The sequence below is a fragment of the Scardinius erythrophthalmus genome (genome assembly GCF_964197995.2).
Source record: "Scardinius erythrophthalmus genome assembly, chromosome: 2".
Classification (NCBI taxonomy): Eukaryota; Metazoa; Chordata; class Actinopteri; order Cypriniformes; family Leuciscidae; genus Scardinius; species Scardinius erythrophthalmus.
This window is the reverse complement of record NC_138222.1, coordinates 39,819,500-39,840,639: the sequence shown is the minus strand read 5'-3', so window position 1 is coordinate 39,840,639 and position 21,140 is coordinate 39,819,500. Positions and strand designations below refer to the sequence as shown.

Sequence of the window (21,140 nt, the reverse complement as noted above, 5' to 3'; positions counted from 1 at the left end):
TCAACAATGTATTTTTATTTGCAAGGATGCATTAATTAGATCAAAAGTTACAGCAAAGACTTTTACATGGTTACAAAAGATTCTTATTTCAAAGAAATGTTGTTATTTTGAACTTTCTATTTATCAAATAATCTTGAAAAAAGTATCACAGCGTCCACAAAAATATTAAGCAGCACAACTGTTTTCAACATTGATCATAATAAATGTTTCTTGAGCAGCAAATCAGCATATTAGAATGATTTCTGAAGGATCATGTGACTCTGCCATAACAGGAGTAAATTACTTTCTAAACTATATTAAAATAGAAAGCAGTTCCTTTACATGAATGCTACAGTGAGATTAAGCTCTGGTTCTCCAACAACTTCTCCAATTAAATGAGAGTGAAAGTGACGTTTTGATTGTACGCTCTCCCATGTCACCTACCTTGAAGATCATATGAAGAGTTTAGGGGTAATTATGGACTCATCACCAAACTTTAAAGGAGAACTTGGTAACTTTTTTAACTTAATAAAACTGTCTAGAAATCATTTGGATGGTTAAACAACCTGTTCTGGTGATATTGGTGACATTCCCCGCTCCCCCCAGCGTTCCCAGGCGGAAAACCAACCTTGCAACTAGGGGACTACCGTCCCGGCAAGATAGAAATTGGAAGTCTCGTGAGAAGCGAGAACGAGAACGAGCGCGAAACACGAATTGCTTTATGGCAATTCGACATAAACACACGCATGTATGATGTATTACCAGATTACCCACCTCGGTAGTCAGACATAGCTCCACATGATACAGTTGGCTTGCTCCGATCAAAACAAACGCACATGAGCAGCGGTAGAGAGGGAGAGGAGGCCGCCGCAAGTGAGTTTTTTTACGACCGTGTTGTGAAATATACGCCCCCCCCCACAGCTGTAGGGGGAGCTCGTGGGGAAAACATGTGGCAACAAAACGGAAAATCAGCGAAGAAGTGACTAGAGTTCGCTAGAGTTGCCGAGTTCTCCTTTAATAAACAGATTGCCGTTGTTAAAGGTAGCTTTTTTTAATCTGAGATCAATTGCTAAATTAAAGCACTTTCTTTTTCCAGGAAGGATTTGGAAATTATGGTTCATTCCCTTTTCTCATCAAGGATAGACTACGGTAATTCTTTATATAACGGTCTCCCCCAGACTGCGTTAGCCCGCCTGCAGTTAGTGCAAAATGCAGCAGCAAGGCTTTTAACAGGAGTGAGAAAGAGGGACCATATTACCCCTGTACTGGCATCCTTACATTGGCTTCCTGTTAAATTCAGGATTGATTTTAAAATTATCCTGTTTGTTTACAAGGCACTATCAGGTCTTGCCCCCCAGTACATTAGTGATCTTCTTATTCCCTACTCTCCTTGAGTTCTCTTGTCTTCAGATCAACAGCTTTTAATGGTCCCTCACAGTAATTTGGAAGGAGATCGTGCTTTTTCCGTGGTAGGTCCCAAACTCTGGAATAGGCTCCCATTCCAAGTGAGGTGAGCTCCATCAATTGCCACTTTTAAGTCTTATTTAAAAACCTATTTATTTTATTCAGCTTTTGAAAATGTTGTTTTTGCTGTGTTGTATGTAATATTAGATGTTGGTTTTAATGTCATCATTGTTGCAAATCACTTTGGGGCAACGTCTGTTGTTTTAAAATGTGCTGTCTAAATAAAGTTGCTTGCTTGCTTTCTAAATTTCTATTTAAACTAAAATGCACTCTTATAAAAGATGGTTCTTTAAAGGTTCTTTACATGCAGTAACAGTTCTATTTAGTACCGTATCGTCCTGAAAAACCCTTTGCATGCTGAAATGGTTCTTTGTGTTAAAGATTAGGGTTCTTTATTCCCGCCTTTTTTGTTTTTCAAATCTGTAAATATCAAAGCCTCCTCATTACTGATTTTCTGGAGCTCAGCTAACTACAGTTACTACACAGGCTGTCAACATACTCTCAACAGGTAAATGATTTCTTTCTTAAAATGTCTATAAATTATAACTTTAAAAATTGTAATAAACATCTCCTAAAAAAAAATCGTCTTTTTAGTGTGAGCATTAAATTATGACTTTATGCCTAAATATACCCAGTCACAAAAACATTAAAGCTATACCATGACTTTATATCACTTTTTTCCTTTTAATGTGGTAAAGGGCTCATTCTGTCCATTTTGCTAATTGTGGGCATAAGACACTTCAAAAACATAAAAAAAATCTTACCATTCCCAAACATTTGAATGGTAGAGTACATTTAAAACTTTCTTTCATCATATCATATAATACATGCCACACTGGCTTTCAGGTTCTTGAGACAAGAAGACTTCGAGTTGCATTAAAATCCTTATCTATTTTATAAGCATTGTATTATGTATATTACTGTAAAGAGGTTTGTTGATAAGGGAAGAATGAGGTAAAGTGAAGCGGCAGCCACTAACTGACGACTGCCATATAAACAAAACACAACGTAAATGTCCCAGGCCTGGTCCTCTCTCATCCTTCACTGTCGTCGCTCCGCCGAGAACTCAAAGCCGATGCGGTGCTTAACACTCGCGCCACCGGCCTCACTCCGTTCTCACGGCTCTCAGCCTCGTCCAGTTTGCCAATGACTAATTATGCTTATTTAAAAGAATTGTTTACGGAGCAATGATTTTGTGTGATCTATAGCCTAGCCCCAAATGGATCTGGACTTGCAGCCTTTGCTTATGTGTCCATGAAGTCCACAAGATAGTAGGACAGGGTTCCTCAAATCCAGCCCTGGAGAGCCACTGCCCTGCAGAGTTTAGCTCCAACCCTAATCAAATACACCTGTACCAGCTCATCAAGGTCTTCAGGGTTACAGGTACTGTAGGTGAGTTAGATCAGAGTTTGAGCAGTAAGGATGTCCCTTCTGTTGTTTTATAATTCAGAAGGGTGCCCAGGAGATGCGCAATCAATTGCATTCTTCACAGTGACTACTACCCAACAGTCTGGGCGACGTTACTTCATCACAGTCTAGACTTGGACAATGAACGCAAGGGCTGAGGGTGTCATTTGGGACAGGGCATATCCGATTTTCACAATAGATGCAATGTGATTAAACACTGCTATTTGCTGATTGCTCCATTTTAACTATGATAATTTAACAACAATGACCATTTCATTGTCTTTCTTAATAATCCCTCTTGTTCAAACCCACATCTTTTTAAAATCACTTCATTCTTTTCTCTTTATGGCTGCTTTCCATTTGAATCTACATCTGTCAGCAGAAAGGTAAATTTTGTTGACCTTTTGGACAGCTCATTTTCCTGTTAAATGCCCTTTTAGTCTGCATAAAAGAGGAAGAGATGGTCCCAGTGAGGTTGTGAATTTGAGGCCGACTCTTTTGCCTGCCTATGTGCCTGTGTTTTGTCTCTGGCCTTTTCTGGAACCTTCATCTGGCTTCTTCTGCTTTGCACTGTAGTATTTTATGTGTTAAGGTAAAAGTCAGTGTTTGGTTTTGATGTACAAATCTGTAGTCTTCTGGAGGCTCACAAGTGACTGTCATTTTCTCCGGCATACAAATAAAAGGCTGTCTATCACGAGTAATTCAATACGACCATAACTCAAGTCTTTTATTGCATTTAAAAATTCATAAGTTTGCATTCCCAACTTTATCGCTTATTGTTGTTACCCCAGGCAAAACAAAATATGCACCACTGATCTCAGACACTTTAACACTACTTTGAACTGAGCTTGAAATATGACTTATGGACAATACTGATGTCTTTGAGCACTACGAAGGAGAAGGTTGAAAAATACTGCAAGAAATGTCTGAATTATGAATTCTTGTTTTGACTTGTTTCAGATGATCACTTCAAACTCAGTCCAAAGAACATGCTCGAACTTGAACCAAGGTTGAATGTACCACAGCAACATAAAACAGTGGAGTGATCCCTGTGCTTGTAAGTAACTGCGGTATCACTCTCCTTTGTTTTTATTGAGTTTGCTTTTGTCGGGCCTTCTAGAGTTTCACCGGAGAGAATCAGTACGATCAAAAATGGATTCCCTTTATACTTTCAGCTGCTCCTCGAAGACTTGAGGCCTGTCAGTCAGACACAGAAAGAAAGAAAGAAAGAAAGAAAGAAAGAAAGAAAGAAAGAAAGAAAGAAAGAAAGAAAGAAAGAAAGAAAGAAAGAAAGAAAGAAAGAAAGAAAGAAAGAAAGAAAGAAAGAAAGAGGCCTGTTGAACAGATGGAAGTTAGATCTGTCTGGCTGTGTTCCCAAAGGTTTGATGTTGTCAGGACTGTTCTCTCTCTCTCTCTCTCTCTCTCTCTCTCTCTCTCTCTCTCTCTCTCTCTCTCTCTCTCTCTCTCTCTCTCTCTCTCTCTCTCTCTCTCTCTCTCTCTCTCTCTCTCTCTCTCTCTCTCTCTCTCTCTCTCTCTCTCTCTCTCTCTCTCCTGACTGGCTCACTAACACACAGTTGCCCCTGTTTATAAGGATATTATCATGTGTGATGCGTTAGGAAGTTGGAACTTAACTCAGGTGGCCCTGTGGAAATGTTTTACCGCTGTGGTGTTTTCTGCCCTGCAGAATGACCCTTAATCTGTGGATCTAAGCTGAAGAGAAAAACAATCAATTTTCAAAGTGCAGGGAGAATATGAAAGTAAGACTAAGAGAAAAAGATAGTATCAAGATTCCCAAAGAAATGTAAGAATTTGTCTCTCTTTTTTATGTTCTTCCTCTGGGGCTGTAACAGACTCATTCACACACCCCCTTGTGGCAGGCAGAGTCATTACACTCTGCTCCCCTCCCCTCACATTGTCCCAGTCTCTGCCTAGAACACATTATGTTCCGACACTGTGCCAAAATCCTGCTTCTGGTGTCTTGTCTAGCTATAAATCATGCAGCTATCAGTGTGTAAAGAAGGTACAGGCCAAAGAGATGCAGGCTGTGAGGGCATCTGTACTGGCTGGCACACTCTCTTTGAGATGGACTACCACAGCAGATCCGCAAAATATATCACTTTGACAGGAAATTAAGGTAAATCATCTGGTTATGTATTAAATGCATGAGGATCGGTAAGGCATAAAAGTGAATTAGTACTGAAATTCAGGACTTTCCTCAAGCCCGCACATCCTGATTTTGCCGAGTTATGTTCCTGGGTCAACATATTTTGTTGTTCCTGGAACAACATTCCTGTCTGAACATTTTGTCCTAATATAACTACCCCTAAAGGTGATGATACACAGGACAACTTTTTGAGCAATGTTGCTGGGCAATCTTGCCGAGCGGTTGTTGCTTGGGCACTTTCCCATTGAAAATGGGCAATACATTTGTATCTGGATAATTTAGATCGGTCGTGGGCCCTGTGTCTAATCTGGTTGCCCGTTGACAGCAACATTGCCCAAAAAGTTGCCCTGTGTATCATCACCTTAATAACACTGCCCATAACTTATCCCTGAAATCAGAGGGAAGTGATAGGTGAATAGCACTGATGTACAAGCATCTAACCCTAGTTGTAAGCCTAAACTTGTCCCTCTGATCTTATTGGTTGATTGAGATGTTGTTCCAGGATCAACAAAAATGATGTTCCAGGAACATGTTGCACTTGGTGAAATCAGGTTCTGCCTCAAGCCCAGTGTTACCTAAAAAGTGATCAGTTGACTTAACTTAAAAAAGTGAGGAAACTCATTGCCTTAACATTATTAAGTAAATGACCTCATGCATAGTTGAAAAAAACATGACAATTCCACATAACTTATTTTGTTCAATTACGCATGAAGTTTATGTACATAACCATTTTAAGGCAACAGGTTTCCTCACTTTTTTTAGTGATAACTTTTTACAGAGTACCTTCTTGTCCAGGCTGTAGTCATTACAACTTGATTAGATTAGCACTACTAAACACTGCTTAGTGTTATTCACAACTTGTTGACTGCACATCTGCACATCTAACATGAAATTAGCAGAAAGCTTTATATTTGCTTTTGTAATGTTCTTGTAATATTTCTCTCTTCTTGACATATAACATCTACCCTCAGTACAACCTTTATTCTTAGCTACCGAATTAACTAAAGCCAAGCTGACATTTTTTGAGGAAACCTTAGTCTTTAAACACAAATAACAAAACAACAATAACACCCCCAAAAAGCAATAACATCCCAAAATGTGGATAATTTCCCTTAGAAATACATTGGGTATTTTGGTGTTTGTATTCACAGTATTTTTTTTTTTACATGATATTATGAATCCATGATAAGACTGATTGTGTTATGTGGCTATTCATTTATTTTATAATCAAAATTAATTTTAAGTTTGAAGAATTTGTTGATTGTGTTATGTGGCTATTCATTTATTTTATAATCAAAATTAATTTTAAGTTTGAAGATTTTGTAGAACAGTGCTTAAGAGTTATATTATTATTTGTTAGCTATGTCATAATTGCATTTAAATTCAATTTACATTTACACTGCATTCATTTAGGCAGACACTTATTCAAGGTACACATTTTATTAAGTTCATGCATTTCCTGGGAATTAGTGTTAAAATATGCATTTATATTCAGTTTAATTATTCCTCCAAAAATTGACACTGTTTTGACAGAAATTTTTATATATTCAATTCTGCTAGAAAATCCTTACCCCTGTATCAATATAACTTACTACTGTATATGCAATATTAATATTTGTCAGGAGAATGAAATAGTCATTTCTATACAGGTCAGGATATATTCTTGAATTGAAGTCAGATGGACCTTTCTAAGACAATCTTATTGTATGCAGAAAGATTGAATCAGATCTGTTCTGCTTGAAGGCAGGATACCTTTTCAGCAGCAACTACAACATGCACACACATTCTCATGTGTATGTATGCATAATGATAAAACAAAGTAAAACAATCATTTTTTTTTGTAAAATAATTTGATTTTTTTTTGCATAAGTCATCTTCTCAAGATGCTGGCCACCTCTGGTAAAATCGCCCACATCCTCAGTTGAACAGATCATGCAATTCTACCCCTGTAGTATAATGGCCTATGTCAAGAGTGTGACTTAGGCTGTTTTATTTTTATTTTATGTTTTATTTTTTACAAAAGACAATGAGACTTAGGCAGCTTTACAAGCTTTTCAAGATGGCAGTTGCATCAAGAAGAACGAAAATCTACTCGGCCTCTGAAGTTTGGTTCAGTTTTTTGTGTTTTCTGAGAAACCTGAAAAAATGACTTTGGCAATTATTTTAGGAAGGTATGATATATAACTCTTTTACATATAGAAGAATAAATATTTTGAATAGAAGATGCACCCAGAATAGTCACCTTTTGAATGGTATAAACTATATTTATGTTCATTCCATAAAATTAATGAAAGTAGCTAGTCTGATTCTCCAAAAATTGAGTATACCTGCACTCGGTTTGAGTGGCTTTGTATTGTTCTGACGCAGCTCAGGTACTTTTGCTTTACGCGAGCCATGTGGATTAAAAGCATGGCAAGAAAGAAAAAAGAAAGAAAAAAACACACACAGATGTTTCGAGTTGGCCAGCAGCCCATGTCTGCGTCTGTGGAACTGTATTTGACAGTTTTTGATTCATCCTGTTCACCCTATAGGTCAGGGTGAACAGATATCTGTGTATGTCCGTGTAGGGAAATGTTAGCGTTATGCAGTGGGATCTGTTTGGAGCAGAGCGAAGTGCTTCCTGATGTGGGCTGCCCTGTCAGAGGTTAAAAGCTAGCAACAGTTTGCGCTTGGACTTTGAATGTGGATTTATTTCTCTATTTTTATTTTTCTGCCTCTCAATCTCAGTCTCTATTCTTCTTCTTTTATCGCTCTCTCTATAAAATGTCTTATCCATCTGGGTCTAATGTGCGGCCAAAGCATCAGTATTCATCTTGCTCTCTCTTCTCTTTCCACCTCTTCCCCTTGTGTTTGTTTTTATACTATGGGGGTATGATAGCCATTTAATAATTCATTTTTAGAGTGTATACCCTTGCAATGAGAAATTCTGATTCATCCTTAGAGTTGCCGGCTGCCCGCTTCTTGCATCATTTAGGCTCGAGAATAAGCCGTGGTTTGCTAGCGCTCTTTGGAGTTTAGCAGTCTCCATTTTGTTTGCTGGAAAGTTTGCTGTGGACAAGCGGCTAGCAGAGTCAGGGGTTTTCCTTCCTTTCTCTGACGACATGGCATTTTAAAAACAGACGAGACCACAACGGCCCTTTGATCTGTTCTAACTCAGAAGGAAAGAGAGGGAGAGATGGAGCGAAAGAGAAAGAGAGAGCACTGACCAATACCAGCCTTCTCCCAACTGTGGTCTTAAAGATTAAAGGGGAATATTCTGTGAAGGCGTGTGTGTGTGTGTGTGTGTGTGTGTGTGTGTGTGTGTGTGTGTGTGTGTGTGTGTGTGTGTGTGTGTGTTTGAGGTAGACTTGTGGACTATGGCTAAATGTGTCTGTGTAATTGAACAGTTTTCCTGGTTGTGCTGTGCTGTGGTCGCAGTAGCTCTTTTGAAGCGTTGGCTAGCTTATTTCCTACTTGTTTCATTCCCCTAATCCTAAACCTTAAACATCACACATAACCAGCTTCACTCAGCAAGCACTCATGAATTGCCGCTATCCATCATCTTTACATATTACTCTGTTCAGTTTCCAACACTAAACCAATTAGCAAGACACATACATTTTTAATACGGTCTACTGTTACGTTTGTAACAGGAGGTATTAACTGTGAATCAGGAAAAAACAAAAACATATAAAAGAAAAAACATTTCAAATTAAAGTTTACAGACACTTACAAAGTTAGTAAATGGGGCCAATTTGTGGATGAGTTTTTTATTTATTTAAATTTTTATTCATTTTTTTTTACAAAAATGCACTATTAAAACTTGTTTATTTGAGCTGTAAAGTTCTACAAATTTTTATGTTTCTATGTTTTATATTTTTAAGGTTTTAGGTATTGCGTTATGGAAACAAAGTTGTGAAACTGGATATGACAACACTGAAAAGGTTAGTAATTTTTTAACACTAAAATTGTGTCAATACATAGCCTACTATATTGTTTACGTCTTGTGGAATTGAAACCGTTAATATTTTAGTGTTTATGGAATATTTTTATTTATATTCACTTCCATTCTAAGTGCCTCTCTGTAACCCTGACTTTTTCTGAAGAAAAAAGTCTGAATACAATTTTTGTGGTAATTAACAGTATGTCTCGAGGGCTGTCGTTGGAGCTTAATTTAAATTGAACCCGGATTATTCCTTTATGCAATATAATGATTCTGTTTTACAGTGTTGGGGAGTACAAATTCTTTAATATGATCTTATTTATAAATGTGCATCTGTGTTTAGAATCTGGGTGTGTTTTAGGCCTGAATGTAGAGTAATATTTAATCCTAAAACCGTTCTCTGTATTGTCCACCTCTTTTAGTTTTGGTGTGATCAGTCCATGTTTCTTGGGTGGCTTCTGTCAGAGAGAGAGTAAATATAGCCTCGGAATAAACCATGAATACATGGTTGGGTACAGAAAATCACAGTGGCACAATGCCACAGAGAGGGACATGGCCTTGTGTGGGTCTCTGACAAACAGCACATGCCTCAGAGTGGAAACAGCAGCTCACACAAACATACACCGCTGCATAAGTGCGTTACCCAAACAGCCCAGAAAATAGCGACTCCCTGCTTCCACAGAGGGAAAAATTGCTTACTCACCCTCCCACATGCCTCATTTCCTGTTCTTATTATGGAAAGTAATGGTGGAAGTGGGCCTCTGCTGCTGGCTAAACTGTGATCAGTGTTGTTTTTGTATCTGATGCTTGAATGCTGATTGAAATAAGGAGATGTGCACAAATTAGAAAGTATGGATGTGGATGGATGTGGATGGATGGATGTGGATGTGAATTTTTTGATTATGAACATGTATGCAAAACTTTAACATTATTTAGCTATCATAGTAAATTAATTAATAGGCCTATGCAAAAAAAGGATGAATGATAAAAATCTGGATTTGACAAATACCATATTGACAAAGAGCATGGGAAATTTTTGATCATGGAATTATAGAATGGGTTATAATCAGGGGTGCACATAACTGTTGCGCAGGTGCGCATGCGTGGTAAAAATAAATGATGCGCAGATGAAAATGTGGAGGTACCAACATTTTTGGGGACAGGGACACGTTTACTTACTGGAGTATCTCTGGTAAGAAAGCAGTCATGATGATAACTGTGTTCATTAATTATTAGTTGTTAATAGGGGTTCAATTATTGATCCGCGATCTGTACGGACCAGGCCCCATGGTCCGACACGCTTGATTTGCGGATTAACTGCTAAGTTTAACCATCCTAGAGTTAAAGTTTACCATTTGGACGTGTTTTGTCATGCCAATTTACACACGCAAAAGATGAGGCGGAAATTGGGACTTGCATGCTGTTATCTTTGCGCACAGCCGCACACACCGGAAACAGAGAAAGAGAGAGAGGAGCGTTTCAGACAGCGCACGAGCACCGAATTGATTCCTCTTTCTCGTTTCCTTGTGCTTTAACGGACACATACACACAACATTATGTCAAATTCTCTCGGTTATGTCATGAGTGAACAGTCGACAGAGAAACCGGATGTGTGTCAGTATGTTCAATCCGTGCATTTGGCCTTAAAGTGACAGCAGTCTAATATTCCTGCTGTTGTCTGTGTCATTAATGTTAATAAAATAAAATAAAAATACAGAGATGAACCTATATTTAATTTTTACAGTGAACAAATACTGTTATAGTGAGGAGAGCAGTCAGGAGGAAAGTGATGACGACAGATTATAGGATAAGTGTGCCGCGTAAAGTGTGAGTACCAAACAGCTTCTCCAGGCACTCCCTTGAGAAACAGAACAAAAAAGTTATGTGCACCCCTGGTTATAATTGGCATCATGATATGTTGGGGTATAATTTAAACAGCCACAATAACTTTAGTTACATTACATTATTATAAAAATAATTTTGAGCTCCTAAACTGGCCTCTACCCTAACCACTGTTTAGATGCTTTGGGATGCCATTCTGTCTAAAGCAGCCACCTCAGCCTTGTGTCCAGGGCCACAAGGCAAGTGTATGTGACTGCTTGATCCCATCCATACCTGGATCAGCACCCATTTTTTTTTTTTTTTTTTTTTAATACTAAAAGTAAATGATCCAGTTCAATATACTTTGAAATGTCATTTATTCATGTGATGGAAAAGCTCAATTCACAAGAACAGCATTTATTTGAAATATTAATAATTTGTAATGATGTAAAAGTCTTTACTGATCCATTTAATGCTTCCTTGCTGAATGAAAGTATTCTCTCCCTCTCCTTCTCTCTCTCTCTCTCTCTCTCTCTCTCTCTCTCTCTCTCTCTCTCTCTCTCTCTCTCTCTCTCTCTCTCTCTCTCTCTCTCTCTCTCTCTCTCTCTCTCTCTCTCTCTCTCTCTCTCTCTCTCTCTCTCTCTCTCTCTCTCTCTCTCTCTCTCTCTCTCTCTCTCTCTCTCTCTCTCTCTCAAAACTAAAAATAACTGACACCAGCCTTTTGAATGGTAGTGTATATGTACCTTTATTTTAAAACTAAAACACAATTGTGTGTAACTGTGAATTTGTGGTTTGGATTGTCAAGAAAGGACAGGGAAAATACAAACAGTAATACAAGAAAAAAATGTACATGACAGACTTTCACTTTTGGGTGAACTAACCCTTTAAGTCAGGAAAGCAGGCCTGCAGTGTGAGTGATTTGAATGTGGGGCAAACACACAATCTAGCAGTTAGTGAGGTTTAGGATATGAACACACACACGCATACAACTTCAATGGCATAGTCTCTTAGTAGAGTGAGAGCTTTATCATCATCAATGTCCTGTGAATGAGCTCAGTGCTTAAAGTGTATCGATGGGAGATCGCCTCTCTAGCTCATAACACACAGCTTTGACCCTCTGCCCTCACACACACACACACCACTGGGCAAACCTGCAGTCTTTCAACAGGCCATAACAGTGTGTTTGCTGGTATGGAGTCATCTGTGTGTGTGAGAAACAGATATATTCCTGCATGTGTGCGGAAATGTTCATAATCTGTGAAGTGTGTGTGGATTGGGTGTCAGTGAAAGTATTCCCTTCACTTGGCGCCGAGCTCTCTGTGAAGCACCTGGTTGCTGACGGCTGATATCTTTCACTTTCCCCTGTGAATGTTTATGTGTCGACTGACAAAATTCCAGTCCTCATGGAAACTCCTTGGGTGTTGGTGCTCTGAATGGCTCCTTTGTTTTTGCATTCCCGCGTTGTGTGAACAGTGTTTTGGTTTCCCGAGGCTGATAATTGCTGAAGCGACGGCAGGCTCTGCTGCTTTCCTGTGCCGGCTGCTGGGCTTCACCCTCTCAGCCGCAGACCAGACACTGATGCTAACTCCTCCTGACAAACACTTAAGCACACTTCAAACACACCTATGGTCAAATTTGTCAAACTTTTAACCGCTTTGACTGTGAGAAGGGAGAAGAAAAGCAACAAAATCTGTAGACGTTTTTCTTTTGTTTTGTTTTCAGATAATTGAAGGTGTCCATGTGCGTTTTTGAAGGCCCTGGATTTTGAGGTTGTTATTTTACCGTCAGCTGTTGCAGACAGTTTGATGGGATATTTACACAGTGTGAAGTTCAGCCAAAGTGTGAGTATTCCATACTAAATTAGAGTAATTAGCATGGTTGTTGTTCTTGCGTTCAGCCATAATGGTGAAGATGAGAAACACTGAAGGCTAGAAATATCAGCATGTTGTGGTCAAATTCATACGTGATTACAAATTTAGTTTACATGTGATTTTCCTAATTATGCTATTAATAAATATAAATATCTATTAAAATATTATAAAGTATACACTATTGTTTCAAAGATTTGGGATTTGTATGGTTTTTTTATGTTTTTGAAAGAAGTGCTGCATTTATTTGATCAAAAATAAAGTAAAAACAGTAATTTTGTGAAATAGTATTTACAATTTACTGTTTTCTATTTTAATATTTTAAAATGTAATTTATTCATGTGATGGTAAAGCTGAATTTTCAGCATCATTACTCCAGTCTTCAATGTCACATGATCCTTCAGAAATCATTTTGATTTGGCGCTCAATAAATATTTCCTATTATTATCAATGTTGAAAACTCTTGTACAGCTTAATATTTTTGAAGAAACTGCAATAATTGAAAACAACTGTAACAATGTAAATGTCTGTCACTTTTGATCAATTTACTGCATCTTTGCTAAATAGATGTATTGATTAATTTCTTTAAAAGAAAGGAAGAAAAAAAAAGACTTGGCCCACCGATTTTCCATTTCAACCAAAAATGTTCATGTCTGTGCATCACTAATAAAACGCACACTGAAGAATATTACTCAAATTGTAGTGCACAACGAGGATGACATTTGTCCTCTCTTAACTATTCTGTTAATATTTTGGTAATATATTTATCCATCTTAATTTCTGTCTGCTCTGTCTATTTTTTTTTTTACCATAAACATCCAATAAAACTTAGCCACTGCACCCTTCATGAGAACTCAGTGTGTATGCGTGTGTGCGTGCGTGTGCGTGTGTGTGTGTGTGTGTGTGTGTGTGTGTGAGTGCGTAGCAGATCCTGGGATTGTTGAGCTGCACAGTGAGAATTGATCCCCTGTCTTTGATGTCTGTGAGGGCAGGCTTAGCCACCCTCTCCCAGTGTTTGCTTTGGCCCGTGCACCAGCACAGCAGCATTGGGCCCTGGTAGCTCCCTTTAATATGATCACTGGGCCAGTTCTTTTCATCAGTCTGGAGGTCTAATGCCTTTAACTGGCTTACGCTGACCTCTTATATCCCCCCTTAACACAAACACTCACACACATAAACCCACCCACTAACACATACACAGACATCACTTCATCCCCATCCTCTGTTCCTGCCCTAACGGCCTCTGGGAGTCACTGTGTCACTGGGGCGTGACGGTGGCAGAGGCTTCTGGGTAACAGATGCATGGATCACCAGAGGGCTTGTGCTGTACATGTCAATGCACCTGCCGTGAAATGACTACATGGGAAAACATGAGCTTTAAGGAGGAGATTATACTTCGCAAATTATTATTCATGCTATAGGAACACTGGTAACTGAATTAATCTCATATTGAAACATCCTGCAGTTTAGATGGCATACCAGCCAGTAAGGTGCTCAAAGGTCAAACCAAAATGCAAATAAACACTTTATACAGTATTTAGTGTCCACCAATAATGAATCATTTGAGTAGTTTAAAAATATCAGTGAAGTGGTCCAGATCTATAGTGAGAGTTAGTGAAGTCAGAAAGACAAGAAGAGAAGGGGAAAATGGTCAAAAAAAAAAAAAGAAAGAAAAAAAGAAGTCCAGCAGGCAGTAGATGAGTGCTCTGCTCCATAAGTGTTTTTAGGAAGACGGATGTGATATGAGGGTGTTATTTTAGCCAAGCTTTTATCACAACGGTCAGACTGTTGTCATGGAAAGGACCAGTGGGATAAAGCAGTTCAGCCTGCACTGTGCTGATGGAGTATCTATCCATCGTTCCATCCATCCAGTTCCTTCTATTGTCCTATCATTCTATCTATTTTTCAATACGCTGGACAAATTGGTACCCTATGTGAAAAATCTGTGTTACCAATTCCCGATTGATTGAAATTGCTGTCCAGGGATTTAGGTATTATTCTTATCTTTCATTCTTTCTATCATTGTATTATTCCATCTATAGTGCTATCTGTCGTTCTATATATTATTCTATCATTATATCTATTGTTCTATAGTTTTGTATACCATTATGTCTATTATTCTATCTCATACTGTAATTCTATCTATTTATCTTATAGTTCTATATCTATTTAAATATAGTTATTTCTAACTATTGTTCCATCGGTTTCTTTGTCTCTTTGTAATTTCCAGACTATGATTCTGCAGAACGAAAAGTCTCATGCTTGCACGTAAAACTGCATTATGTATTCTTGCAATGCTAATTTCAAAACATAAAAATATCATTTAAATATATATGCAGTATATTTTATTATACCTCATTTCTCATTTATTTTATTTTAGGTATGTTAATGTTGTTTTGTTCAATGTAAGAAAAGTGCAGAACTATTTTTTATCACCTTCATTGCAATCCCTCTGCCATTGCAAAGAGTGTCTTCCTTGTCTGGCGAAATTTAAATATGGTTTCCAAATTCTGCATTCATAAGGCCAAAAAAATCTTTTCATAAGTTGTTTTGAATTGCAAATTTGTCAAAATCAGCCGTCGCAGAGGAGGCCAGGCCCATGGCGCTTATCCTCCAAACCAGTAAGCCTGGCGACGTTGGCAGCAGCGCACTCATACACGCATACACACAAACACAAACTGTCATGGCATAATTATGTAACCCAAACCTCGGCAGATTATTTAAATGTGTGCTGGAGGTGTCATCCTCAGTGTGCCCATGGCAGGTGAGTGGTGTCACATCTCAGAAGTGGAACGGGTGAAACGGACCCCCGTCCCCCACCCCCAACAAGAATGCACAGAACTCTGCCATGCCGGTCTAATCCAGGAGCTGCGTATGCGTGTGTATATTTTAGCAGATGTGTGTTAGCATGTTACCTTTGATGGGTTGGATTAAAGCAAATCTCCACTCCTTTGGTGCAGTTCAAACACTCAGGGACAATACTGCACACCACAGCCCAGCTAATGAGAGATAAACCTGAGCCCAGGAAAGTGAGTGACGACACATCAACCTGATTAAAGACCAAGTCTCTTGCATTCCCTCCTTCCCCGACTCTTTCTCCCATCACGCATGCATCTAATTCCATCCCTCTCTTCACCTTATTCTTTGTTTGTTCCCCTTTCTTTTGGAGAGCATGGCTTGACAAAGAGGCCAGCTTGACTTTATTGCTGTGATGGGCTGTGAATGTCTTTCACTGCATGTAAATGAAGAGCTTTACATCTTTCTATGTGTCTCTAGTCACTTAGAGAAGGGGCTGTGTGTTATTACAGAGGTTGTTGACTCTGCAGATTTAGAGCTGAGCTCTCTGCTTTGTGATTTGATAGCTTAATTAAACATGCAAATCTGCTATCTTTATACATCACGCTCAAAGTGCCCCATTCACAAGCACCTCTTTCATCTAATAAATAAGGTTCTGGATATGCAGAATTGCCCAAGACGAACATAATAGCTATGCCATGTGTGTGTATGTTTGTATATATATATATATATATATATATATATATATATATATATATATATATATATATATATATATATATACACACACACACACGACACAGCTGTTATGTTCGTTATATCTTAAATATTTAAATTTAGCTTTTATTTTGATATTTTCATTTTTTGTTAGCATTTAATTTTACAGTCCTGTTCCTCGTGTTCTTACTATGCACTTATTGTAGTAATAACTGGGTAATAACTATGTACTAACCCTGAACCTACCCTTAAACCTAACCTTAACCCATGTAGTCACCTTATATTACCCAGTACTTTCTTAGGTGAGCACACTGTACATGAGTGCACGTACTGTAGAATAAATAAATATATTGCTGTGTTTTTTTTATTAATGTCTTTTTATTAGTTTATTTTTTTTTCGTCTTTTTATTATTTTTGTTTAGCTTTCATTTATTTTTATTCCAGTTTTAGTAATTGTTGTGCTTCAACTTGCATTTATTTTATTTGAGTTATTTTAGTTCATTTATTTCTAATTGTCTATGTTTTTTAAAGTTTGAATTTTTCATCTAATATTTATATTTTATTTCAGCTTTCTTTCAATTAATGAATTAATTGAATAAATCAATACATTTTAATAGTTTCATTTCAGTTAACAATAACACTATTCTAATCATTCTAATTTGATGTTTTCAATAATATATAATATGTATATATAATATGCTATTAAAATTTCACTCTTAAGTTTTATTATCCCAGGGCTTATTTATGCTCACTGACTGTACGTTAAGCTAACAGGAACTATTGATGTCAGTAAAGTGAACATTTTATGACATTGATTGGAGATTTTGCTTTTAAGAAGGAAAGCCTTACAGCTAGTCTTACAAATGACCCCTCTATCTCTGATACTGACACACCGCTGAGTTGCTTGTGTTGACACAGCTCCGTATGTTCTGGGCAGGATGATGAAGCTGTCCGGCGGATTTGAGATGTGGTAATCCGCTGCTGAATTAGCTCAGGAGGATGTCTCAAGGCGGTGGCGGTGTGGTGCCACTTATGTAGGATTGAGTAAGTACCCTCTGGTCCTCTCGCCTCCCGTCAGAGGAGCCGCCCCTGGGCCAGGGAACAGATCTCAGCCTCCTGTCTCTCAGACTCCTCACAAAAGAAAACAGAGTACTGACACAAAGAGACACTCTGACATGATCTGATTTTAATAAGCTCAGTGTGCTGAGTGTGACTTGTTTGCGAGGGAGGTGAATGGAAGAGTGTTTGGTAATGTATGTGCGTATGTCGAGGGGGGTCAGCGGTCGGAGAGACCGAGGTTGATTGCGTTTGGGTGTGTGCGTATGTGATTGGTTTCGGGGTGAGGGTTAGACTCCTGTGTGCGGCGTGATCCCGGTGAATCTCCTCTTTGAAGCGGAACAGATGTGGATTTGCATATGTGCGGGTCCCAGGCTTCAGTGGAGATTAGCGGCTGGTTTTGTGGAAGGTGCATATTTAATAAAGGCCTGAAGCTACACCGAGCGCAGAGCAGACCCCAACAGACACGCGGGACAAAAGCCGAGGAGGGAGAGGAGGGCCGGTGACAGGCAGAAACAGACCTTAGACCAGATTGGACTGGCCTTTAAATGGGGCTGTGACAAGACTTTAAGGGTACAGACAGAGAGTAAGAGAACGGAAGAAAGGGAAAAGTTCATAACTTGTTCAGTCTCATTTGCAAGTTTATTTGTTTGTTTGCACGCTTTGTCTTTTGATGTAAGGTTGAGCTTTTTCTCCTTTGTTCATGCTCGTGATCTTTTTCTGTTGTAATTTGGGATAAGGGGGTGGGATTGGAAGCAGAAATAAGGGATTTAGTGGAGAATATTTGGAGATGAAAATAACTCCACATGTTTCAAAACCATAGGAGTTTGAGATGCAGCAAAAAAAAAAAAAAAAAAAAAAACTAAACAAAACAAAAAAAGGCCCAAGAAACTGATCAATGGATGTGAGTCAGTTTCATCAGTAATGAAATCTATAAAAAAAAAAAAAATGATGGAATTTAAATAATATTATAATGTGTATTTATAAAGTATGTACACACAAATTTGGAAACAAATTTTGGAATCATTAATAATTGATCCAAACACATCAATTTATGATGATTAATTGACCTGTTTTTTTTTTTTTTTTTTTTTTTACTTTTTGTTTTTTTTCAGTCAGTAAGGAACCAAGAGGCACATAATTCATAGTCTTTTTGATCTGTTTCTCAGTGAGTTGTTCTTTATTCATCCACTGAGATATATTCCACTGTTTATTTTCAGGAACTGAGAATCAAGTAGTTTTTAGAGGAACTGATTTTCTTTTCCTCTCTCTTGTGTCTTCTCTCCTCTTTCTCTTTCCTTCTTTCCCTGAACTAACACTGAGCCGTATCTCTACTACAGGTAGACAGTGAAAGTGTTTTTTTGTTTTTGTTTTGCGCTTCAATTGGTTAAGAGAGAAATATGATAGATAAGAGAGTTCTTAAAAACTATACTGTTCAAAAGTTTGGGGGTTGTAAGATTTATTTATATGTATTATTTATATGTTTTTATAAGAAGTCTCTTAAGCTCACCAAAGTCTGTATTTTTTTTTTATCAAAATACAGTAATGTTGTGAAATATTATTACATTTTTAAAATAATGTGATGATAAATCTGAATTTTCAGCATCATTACTCCAGTCTTCAGTGTCACATGATTCTTCAGGAATTATTCTAATATGATGATTTGCAGCTCAAGAAACATTTCTTATTATTATCAATGTTGAAAAATATTAAGTCAAGTCACCTTTATTTATGTAGTGCTTTTTACAATACATATTGTTGTATAAAGCAGATTTACAGTGGTAAGAGGAAATGAATGCAACAAAGATTGTTTTGGATGTACAGCAGCTCTAGAAGAAAGTCAGTGTCCAGTTTAAGTAAGTTCAGCATTGATTCATTTGTGTTGTAAAAATCATTAGTTAGGGACCATTTACATGACACCGTTTTCAACTGAAAACAAAACTTTTTATGCATTCCGGCCATTTGCACAACAATGGCATTTTGGTGGCCTGAGAGAAGTTTTTGAAAACAAGTTTTTGAAAATGATATTGTTATCATGCACATGGGTGCTATGCGTTTAGTCTATAGGCATGCATAAAAAAAAAATAGCCCACAGTATTTTTGAGATAAAAAAAAAAACATCTTTTTTGATAAATGGAAAGTTCAAAAGAAAAACCTTTTGTTATATAATGAATTTAATTCATACTTGCTTCATAAAAAAATGGTGATAAAAAAAAAAAAAAAAAATCACACTGACCCCCATTTTAAAGCAGTCGGCATGATCAAGACATAAAGACAGGACAAAAGATGAGGTGGACTCTTACCGACATATTATTTATCATTCACAACAGGAAGGAAACAACACAAGAGGCGACGGAAATGAAAATATTGTGTATTTTTGTGTTTCTAATGAGTTAAAGAGAGAATGAAGTTGTTTGGGAAGTCAGGAAAGCGCTGGTTCTGGATTGTGTCTCCATGGAGTGGATGAGATGATGTCTGTCTATGTGTGTGTGGCAGGTCTGTGAGTCTCAGTGGTGGCCCTGTGCCTCAGTGGGGTTAATCCACCCTCAGAAATCCTCCTAATGAAGCAGATCACACCCCAGCATCACGGCACACTCAAGTCAGTCTATCTGCATACAGCAGAACAAAGTCATAACACCAACATAAATATTTCAGCCTGCTTTTTATCTCAGTGCTAACATGATAACACCACTCGGTGGTTTGGGTCAGGCGTGAAGAATAAAAGGGGAAAGAGAAGAAAAGAAAGAGAAAATTTGATCTAGAAGATAAAATGAATGATCAAAGTTCACCTTCAATCACTCGTCTAGATGAGCAAGACAGGTAAAGAATGACGAAAACCACCTCAAAATCTCCTTTTAATTGAATTATCACACTTTTCTTCCCCTCTGAGCATCCTAACAAACGAGAGCGAGGCCATCCATATGGAAGAACAGGAAGAGAGACACTTAGTGATGCCTATTACAATCACAGACATTTAATGCATTTAATATCTCATTTGAGATGAAATGTGTTATTTTTAAACCTCCCAGTGGGATTGGCGTAATCACCTCACATGTATCGTGCACATTACAGTAATTAAACTATTACGAAGGGGCAGTTTCTGATCAGGCGAAACACAGGAGGCCCTGGACACAATAGCAGGGGCCTCCCTTAACATGTCGGCTCTCGGACGGACATTAATTGATTCTTTGTAGAAGGAAATGAGGAGAGGAGAGTTACCTGCGTTCCGCAGACACCAGATTAAACCCCGTGATGGGGTCGTCAATGTGATGGTGTGTGTTTGCATTTGATGTGCCTAAAGGAGTTTAGGAGGCGCGTGAGTGTGTGTTTGTGGTGAGGAGGTGTGTGTGTGAGGGCATTGGTCTGTGAAGAACCACAGAGAGGGAAAACGCAGGGCATCCTTTATTTATTTGTGTGTGAAATATTTATCTGTCACAGTGACGTGGAAGAATGGGGCTGTCAGTCTCCTCTGCGCAGTCAAGAGTGTCGACAAGCTGGCGGCGGAGCCCGGACCAATCTCCTGTGAATAATTGCTGGAATTTCACTTTTGGGAACACCGACTCCCCTTTCGATGCCACACTTTCTCTCTCTCTCTGTGTGTGTGTGTGTGTGTGTGTGTGTGAGTTGCAATGTGTCTCTTTTGCATCGAGAGAAAAAAAGAAATCCTTCAGGACATCTACCTTCAAAAAACGGACAGATATGTAAGACCTCCAATAAATTATTCATATCATTACTAAACAATGAAAAGCCAATCAAGCTGAAAACCAAATCAAGCATTAAATGTGCACACAAACACACACTGTTGCGTGTGTGGACACTCCTGAGTTCTAGTAGTGTGTGTGCGGTCTTGGATCAGAGGAGGGAGATGTAATTCGGAGTGAGCAGCGTTTAATTGTTTTAGCACTCCTGTCTCTTCAGGGAACTCTTCGAGTCCTCTCATGCAGAT

General features: G+C 38.2%; 1 protein-coding gene across 10 annotated transcripts in view; it reads left to right on the top strand.

Moving 5' to 3' along the window:
• The window catches only part of LOC308707169 (uncharacterized protein), a 166,765-nt gene that overhangs the window by 89,755 nt on the left and 55,870 nt on the right, over positions 1-21,140 (top strand). For 3 of the 10 annotated variants that reach the window (XM_081393394.1, XM_081393391.1, XM_081393388.1), the window contains 2 exons: positions 3,811-3,907; positions 8,878-8,937. The exons of 2 other annotated variants lie outside the window; for them this stretch is intronic. The gene's annotated coding sequence lies outside the window, so the exon portion shown is untranslated. Of the gene's footprint in view, positions 1-3,810; positions 3,908-8,877; positions 8,938-12,479; positions 12,599-21,140 lie in introns of all 10 variants that reach the window. 5 more of the 10 variants (XM_081393386.1, XM_081393390.1, XM_081393387.1 and 2 more) reach the window with 3 other exon arrangements.